We start from the raw sequence: 8,936 nt of genomic DNA, 5'->3' as shown, positions 1-8,936 counted from the left end.
AATGGTGCTCTGGTCGCATTAAGCAAAGTGCTGCCAAAGCACAAGGAACAGGGCTGTGGAACCGAGCGAAAATTATATGACTTCGTTTGTAGAGGAGAGCAAGCTATCTTTCTTAGCCCACTGTCTAGCATTGCTTTTTATGCAGTTTCCGTCACATTTATGCTGTGATTTTTTAGAAGTAGAATTTTCTTCTGCGGTACTTGCAGGTTTGACAGCAAATACCTATTTGAGATGTCTAAAAAAACTTAAAATCGGAAACCTGCTGCAAATAGTGCTTTTTAAGACACTGTTTAACTGGGTTGTTAGAGCCATGCAGTGTTATCAATGGTAATGGTTTGAATAGTTGATCACATTTTTATAGAAGAAGTTATATAGCCTGGATGGTGTGCTTTGCTGCAACTGCTACGTTGTTTGATTGAGTTGTTACAATTCACTGGAGTGAAAAATTAATCTAAAGGCCAAATCTTTTAAATGAAACCCATTTCTTAGTCTGCAAAGAGTCAAAAGTGGCTTATTTTCCAAAGACAATTTCAAACATTTTCTTTGCATTCTTTGTATTTAATGGCACTTGTGGTATTGTGCATCAAAAAATCAAACAGGGTTTTAAAATGCACGTGACTTAAACCAGTATAATATGCAAACAATTCACTAACAGGAGAATTTAAAATGGATCTTGCATTAAAAAATGACCCTTCTTGCAATTGTAGCAAAAGAAGAGATTGCAATTCATGTTGCATTTTTAGAGCACAAGGTTCTTCTTTCAAAGCTTGATTTTCAGTTATCAGCTTGTATGATGCATTATTGCATTGCATAATGATGCAATGAACAGTGAATGAGATGACCATGTAGCCTACAAAAGAAGCAAAAAAGTATTTCAGAAGCACAAAATAATAGCCTAGTAGGTTATAATTATCCATGACATCTCATTTAGTCATTTTGCAATGGGTTGGGCTATGGTAGGCTATATTTCTTGATTTGTATGAATTAATTAGGCTACTGGTAGCTTACGGTAGGCTACCATTGGTATTATATGTTTCAGTTCATTTTTTTATCTTATGCAACCATTGAATTTAAACAACCATAGTTTACAGGCTATGCTTTCATTGCCGAATCATGCAAGCTGATAACTGAAAATCAAGCTTTGAAAGAAGAACCTTGTGCTCTAAAACTGCAACATGAATCGCAATCTCTTCTTTTGCTACAATTGCAAGAAGGGTCATTTTTTAATGCAAGATCCATTTTAAATTCTCCTGTTATCAGCCACTTTTGACTCTTTGCAGGCTAAGAAATGGGTTTCATTTAAAAGATTTGGCCTTTAGATTAACTTTTCACTCCAGTGAATTGTAACAACTCAAACAAACAACGTAGCAGTTGCAGCACAGCACACCATCCAGGCTATATATCTTCTTCTATAAAAATATGATCAACTATTCAAACCATTGATAACACTGCATGGCTCTAACAACCCAGTTAAACTGTGTCTTAGAAAGCACTAGTTGCAGCAGGTTTCCGATTTTAAGTTTTTTAAGACATCTCAAATAGGTATTTGCTGTCAAACCTGCAAGTACCGCAGAAGCAAATTCTACTTCTAAAAAATCACAGCATAAATGTGACGGAAACTGCATAAAAGCAATGCTAGACAGTGGGCTAAGAAAGATAGCTTGCTCTCCTTCGCTCTGATTGGCTGAGCGTTGCTAGGCGATGGATCGGTCTATTGTATGATTTTATTAGCAAAGCCTCGTGAATTTTAATAAAGCACTTGATACCATAAAGCACTTGATAATATGAACCTGGGTTCATATTACACATTCAGCTAGGGTTCATGTTACACACTTGTGGTGATTCCAGTTAAAATGCTGATAATCAACTAAATAATGCATTTTTTAAACAAAACTTGTGATTTCCATCATCAAGTTTATTTGAGGGTATATTAATCAAAAAATTACCAGTCCATTGATATAATGATAAAAAAAACAACAATTTCTCCATCTGCAAAATAATATCACACAAGCTTTAAACCTTCATACCCCCAAAGCTTCAGCAACACGCCAACTTTCAACAAGAACATTTCCGGTCGAATGACCAGCAACCTTACTTAATTCAAGCTGTTAAAAGTCAAACATTTTTATTGCCACGTTTTCTGAAAACAACAGGGGGTTCATAATACACAGCAGTTCATATTACACGGCTTTCCCCTACGACAGAACTAATTTTAAGACCGATCGTGAAGCGTTTTTGTTTTATGCTCGTTCGAAGTTAAAGGTAAACCGTCCATGGTTTCCTCTACAGAATGAGAAACCTCCGCATTCTCTCGCTCCTCGTTTTCATCAAACGCTTTGTCTACCCCCATAGGCAATCTAGACAGTCCATCTGCATTACCATGTAGATTAGTTGGTTTGTACTGAATATCATATTGATATGCCATTAAGGTAATAGCCCATCGTTGAAGACGCTGAGCTGTTAGGACTGGTAGATTCTTTTTTGGTGAGAAAATCGAAATTAGTGGCTTATGATCCGTAATTAAAGTAAACTTCCTACCGTACAGGTATTGGTGAAACTTCGTTACTCCATAGATGATAGAGAGCGCTTCTCGTTCAATTTGTGAGTACCTCTTCTGCGTTTCACTTAAAGTTTTCGATGCATGGGCGAGTGGACGTTCCACACCATCGTGCTTCTGCATCAAAACTGCTCCTATTCCGTACTGGGATGCATCGGTGGCTAGTATGAGTGGTTTGCTCTCATCGTAGTGACTTAGCGTGGTTGCATTGAGCACGTCCTCCTTCAGTTGTTGAAAAGCGAGTTTGCAATGTTGTGTCCACCTGAACACTGCTCTTTTCTTCAACAAGGAATTTAAAGGTTTTGCCTTGTCTGGAAGATCTGCTATAAAACGACCATAATAGTTAATTTTCCCTAAAAAAGCTTGAAGTTCTTGAAGGTTTTGCGGCTGGGGTAATTGTGTTATTGCTTCGACTGATGTGCTCGACGGTCGCTTTCCGTCTTTGTCGATTACATGACCAAGATATTCAACCGAATCCTTGAAAAATTTACATTTTTGTACTTTAACACAAAACCCATACTCGCTTAAACGATCCATAAGCTTCTCTAAGTTATTCCAATGATCTTTTTCTGTCGGTCCCGTAATTAAGATATCATCTAGATATGCTGCTACACCAGGGATTTCCGAAATCATTTTATCCATGCAACGTTGAAGTTGGGCTGGGCTTGACGCCACACCGAAACACATACGATTGTATTGGAAAAGACCAAAAGGTGTGTTTATGACACAAAGTTTTTTTGCTTCGTCATCAAGCTCTAATTGCAAGTAAGCATCCGACAAGTCAATTTTAGAAAAGTACTGACCTTTTCCCAGCGATTCCAGCAACGTCGGCAACGGATGTTGATCCACTTGTATTTGCTGGTTCAGCCCCTTGAAATCGCCGCAAATTCGTATACTTCCATTTGCTTTCGACACCGCTACGATCGGAGCTGCCCAGTCGCTATAATTTATTGGCTGCAAAACGTTGCGCTCCACAAGTCTGTCCAATTCTTCTTTGATAGCTTGCTTTTTGGAAAATGGAATTGGTCGTGGTTTGGAAAAAACGGGCTTTGCTTCCGGTTTTAAGTGTATAGAAACTTTTGTCTTAACACATTTCCCAAGATCAGACGATAAAACTCTGGAAAATTTGCAAGTTAAAGCTGAAACTTGCCTTTCCCTCTGCTTTAGTAAGGATTCTTCTGTCTGCTGAACTTGTGAAGATACGAGATGTTTTTTCTTGTCTGAAACTTGATCTAACACCGAAATACCCTGACTGGTCAAGCCAAAACTGTCACTCCAGTCTAGACCCATTAGGTTTGTGCCTTTGTTTTCATTTAGTACGATTAACTTCATCCTTGACTTTAGTTGACAACCTATTTTAACATTTACGAAGCATTGACCTTTAACATGCAAAGGCCTACCACCATAAGCATGTAGTGAGGTTTCTGATGGATAGCACGTGGGAGAACCTAACTCGTGGTATCCATCTAATCCAACCATGGAACATGTTGAGCCAGTGTCCCACTGGCACGTGAACGGTTTGCCGTTAACTTCGGCACGGATCCAAATTTGCTTTCCGATGCGTTGGTAAGCTTTTGAGTTCCGCTTTTCCTTCCATGGAGGTGTCTTTCGACTTTGGTTGCAACTGCTTACATGGCCTATAGCTTCTACTCGGTCTTTCTGCTGGCGTTGTAACCCCTTTGCCTGGCACACAGATTTGATGTGCCCTTTTTTTTCCGCACTTGTAACACACGTAACTTTTGAACAGACATTCACCCTTAGAATGTTTAGAAAAACAATCCTGACATGACTTCCACGCCTTGCGACCTTGATTTGTGGAACCAACTGAAGGTTTCTTTCTCTTCTTAATATAGGTTGCGGACATCTTATTAACGACAACTGCTTCATCTGATGTCCCTTCCCCTCTTAGGATGTTATCGGTTTGCACAGTTCTGATATAAACTTCCGCTTTGTTGAGAACATCATCAAGTAAAAAATTTAAATTCGGTAAGCATTGACGCCTGACTTCAGGGTGTGGGGTGTTTAATACAATAACATCTCTAATCTGCTCGTCCACATAGCTGAGATGATTGCACTGCTCACTTTTGCATATAAACTCACAATTTTGAGCAAGCCCTCGTAAAGTTGCTGTCCAATTTTTATAAGACTGACCCACTTGTAATTTACAGTTGTAAAAACTATGGCGCGCTGCTTAAACATGGATAGTTTCTTTAAAAATGCGATGCTAACTTATCTGAAATTTGGTTGAACGATTTATCACGTACGTTTTCGTCACCGAAAAGATTCTCAATCAAGCTATACGTCTCGGGTCCAACCCAGGATAACAAACATGCCTTTTTCTTGTCATCAGTTGCAACATTGTAAATGTCCATGTGATGCAAGAACCTTTGCATATACTGTTTCCATTTTTCCTTATCCTGGTTGAAGCTTTCAAACTTTGACGCTGATTCGTTGGTTTGCATTCGACTAATGTCATTTAACGTTGATAAAAACTGTTCCTGCTGTTTCTCCATTGTGGCTAGCATTGCTTTGACTGTTTCTTCCATGACTAATTTGTGCAGAAACCACTGCGACAATGTAATAACTTCTCACTTCAGAAAACTGCAACGTAGATTCTATTTTACTTCTGACACCACTGTTACGCTTGTAGATAAACGCAAAGGAATTGAAAAGAGGTCTCAACACGAGTAGAGCTAGAATGAACTAAGGACAAATCATTGTGTAGCTACCAAGAAGTCCTGCTGCCGTAATTACCAACTACTCACGGCCACAGGGCACACGACGTAATCAAGTGCACGTGATCCGGTGCAATGCACTAGGCAATGACCATAACGCAAAATAAACGTTACTAACTGTATCAGTGTTTTAGTCACAATTTTCCTTATAAACTCCATTGATTGCAGTCATCAAGATCCTTCTTGCACTCAGTTCAGTTGCAGAAGAAAAAATAGTATTAGCAGAGGGTGGGAATCGAACCCACGAAATCGAAATTACTACTCCTCTGCCCTAACCATTAGGCAACGCTGGTTGTAGCGAAGCATTCAGTTAAATTTCTTTGTATCAAAATTTTTCAATCAGAATATCACGTGTCGAGTCACATGACTGAAATCAGCTGAATCGCGAGTACGCTTTTCGACGAGTGGGTAATGTTAAAGTGCGGTAGCAACTTTAACAAGTCGAAATTTTGCCACTGCGAATGACTACAATGCAACCGCCAACCAATCAGAACATGTTATAAGAGGCTACCGTCCAATTGTGACCCTTCTAGCACTCATCCAGAGAGTTAATGCTGGTTTTGAACTTTATTTGGTAATTACAGAAGAAAAAGAGCAATAGCAGTGGTGGGAATCGAACCCGCGTCAATGAAATGTCTACTTTCTAGCCCTAACCCCTAAGCCAACCAGCTGACAAAAAATCCGTCACTTAATTTGCTTTATATCATCTTCTTTTCGCCATTTTTTACGTCACTTAAACCGTAGCTTATGATTGGTTGGCGGTTTCATTCTAGTTAATTTCAGTGGCAGAATTTCGACTTGTTAAAGTGGCTACCTACCTAAAGTGCCTACCGACTTCAGTGATGCCACATTTTTTTTTAAACTTTTTTTTTCATTTTTTAAAATCTAATTTTAGTTAAGTTATGATCAAAATTGAAACGGCAACTTTCACAAAAACTAACAAGAACAAACACTTCTATTTTCTGGAAAAGTTTTAGAGCGCAATACGGAGAACAAAGAAACAATATTTTGAAACAAGATTGCAACTTTTTTATTGTTTATCGTTTGTTTTGTAAATCGGCCTTTTTTCAACGAATCCTTCTGCCGACAGGTCAGAATTTCGCCCACTCCACAACCCTGATTATGAATGGCTTGAGCTAATTGACATAAGCGCAAAAAAAATGATACCTGCTTTCAATGCAAAGCAATCAAAGAAATGTTAAAAAACAACGTACTAGGTGGGTAGTGGTGTTCCCGACAATGGTTCACCAAATCAAACGTCATATAAAACCGTTCAGGTCTACTGAATCTTAGCGTATTACGTCATGGAATTTTTCCTAAAAATGAGCCAAGATTGCACCATCGTTCGTAAGACTTGTATCAGTGTATCACATCTGTTGAGAATTGCATCATAATGTATCACTATGACGTCACAGTAACTGCGTACGTGAGTTTGAGCTTTGCAAGGTATTCTAGTCATTCGTAAAATAGTTGCCTGAAAGTTGGCCGCATATTTAACTGTTTGCTTAGTGCTTGCCAGCTGGACAAAATATCCGTCTTTATCTAAGTAGTTTCTATCGTAGTGACAAGTTTTTAGTGGTGTACGGTGTTGCATTCCAATTTCGACAGCCAGGTGGCTAATTTTACAGAAATACAATTTTGAATAGACAGTTTCAAAAGAGTGTTTCTTTCGGTCATTACATACAGACGAACGGATCCGGAAATCTTATGTTACCATTTTCTCACGAAGAGATTATGGTTTACCGCTGTGACCATAAATAATCAAGACGTGGCTTGTTAGTTGGTAGGCCAAGAAGCACTTAAAGCACATAAATAATAAAGACGTTACTCTAGCTGGTCTTTGTACGGAAGCACAGGCAACATAAATAATAAAGACAAAGTTGTTGGTTGTTAGGCTGCAGAAGCAAAGAAATAATAAAAGACGATTTGTTGCTGGTAGGTAGTCTACAGAAGCAAAAAATTAAAGACTTTTCTTCTCAGTTGGTACTGAAGAACTTCAAGTTAAAAATTAAAGGCGTTTCTTTGTTGGTTCTGAAGAAAAAAACAACATTGACATTTATTGGCAAGAAAAAAGATTAAAGACAATCGATCTGTGCTTGAAGATTCAAGTGGACGAGTCCAAGCAAGTTTTGTGGAACTTTAAGACTTCATATACCCGTACAACTACGGTATTGTGCATTTAAATTCCTTTTGTATTTTTACGGTCTTTGCAGTTAAGTTTTTTATAACTACTGTAATAATTTTGTGTGTTTGTGTAACTTAATTTTTTAATTGTTAAATTTAGCCCCAACAATTTAATATGTCTACACTCGGTGGCGACAGGGACTCGGCCGCCGTCGACTCGACTGAGTTTAAGCCTGATGATGTTCTTTGCGGTCGGGCAGGCCATTCTGGGGAGGGACCCAGTAACGATGAGGCTAAGTCAGTTCGAGAGGCTCGGCATCTTAGAAGGGATATTTTGACTCAAATTGGGTAACTTTCTGTAACCCTAGGTTCTTTGAGTGATAAGCAGGAACTGTTAATTTTTAGATCTAAGTCCTCTACTTTGGAAGAGGATTTACGGCATTTCCATGCACTTTTGGGTAAAATTTTCAACTCTGCAATTTTGGCAGAACTTCGTGATAGGGTAGATCCAGAATTTAACTCGTTAAAAAATAACTTCGAACAAAAAGTAAGTGAGTTCTCAGATATGTTGAATGCTGACATACATCCTGAGGATAGCGCCTCAAAAGTAAGCACTAGGATGTCTAGGAGATCGTCACGGATAGTTGCACAAATTAACCTGCAGCTAAGACGAGAAGAGCTCCAGATACAAGCCGAAGCGAGAGCTGCTGAGGCTGCCACAAGAGCGGAGGCCATACGAGCTGAGGCCGCCGCGAGAGCTGAGGCTGCCGCGAGAACTGAGGCCGAAGCGAGAGCGGCTGAGGCCGCCGCGAGAGCTGAGGCCATACGAGCTGAGGCTGCCGCGAAAGCCGAAGCGAGAGCTGCTGAGTTCGCACTCAAAGACGCACAGTTGAGGGCTGAACAACGTAAGGAAGTAGCTTTAGCTGAATATCGATCAGAGGTGGGCTCCCGGCGTAGCTCTAAGAAGGGATCTTCTAAGCATTCCAGAAGTGAACATCAATCGCAGATTAATTTACATAACCTTTTCCAGACACCTGTTTAATCCGTGAGTGGACCAAGGCAATCTACATGTTTTCAAGCTGTTTCAGGAGGTCTCGGGGACGCGGCTAAGGGTCTTCCGAAGGATCTAGAGCCAAGGCCTGCGAATTATAACAGAACTCCTCCCCCATAGCGTACAGGTCACGGGGCCGCCATTAGCAGTAATGCTTTGCCCCCTTCACAGTTTTCTGCGCCGCTAGTTTTTGATCGCCCAACTACACGTAATTTGCGTGATTGTGAGAGGCGTGTCGCGTCTCCTGATTTTAACGTGTGTGAGGATCGTGCTGTGCACGTGACTGAGCCCCCTTAAGGGATATAGCTTGTTTTCTCCCGCTAAAACGAGTTCTCAACAGCAGGATTGCTTTTTTGAATACCAAAATAGTAGGACGTTGATCGATAAGGCGGCCTTGATTGGTTACGATGGTAACAATATGCCATTTATCTTCTTTAAAAATCGTGTTAAGGCCTTGATGGCAGCTTCT

The sequence above is a fragment of the Aplidium turbinatum genome, chromosome 5 (assembly GCF_918807975.1).
Source record: "Aplidium turbinatum chromosome 5, kaAplTurb1.1, whole genome shotgun sequence".
Classification (NCBI taxonomy): domain Eukaryota; kingdom Metazoa; phylum Chordata; class Ascidiacea; order Aplousobranchia; family Polyclinidae; genus Aplidium; species Aplidium turbinatum.
This window is presented reverse-complemented; position numbering follows the sequence as displayed.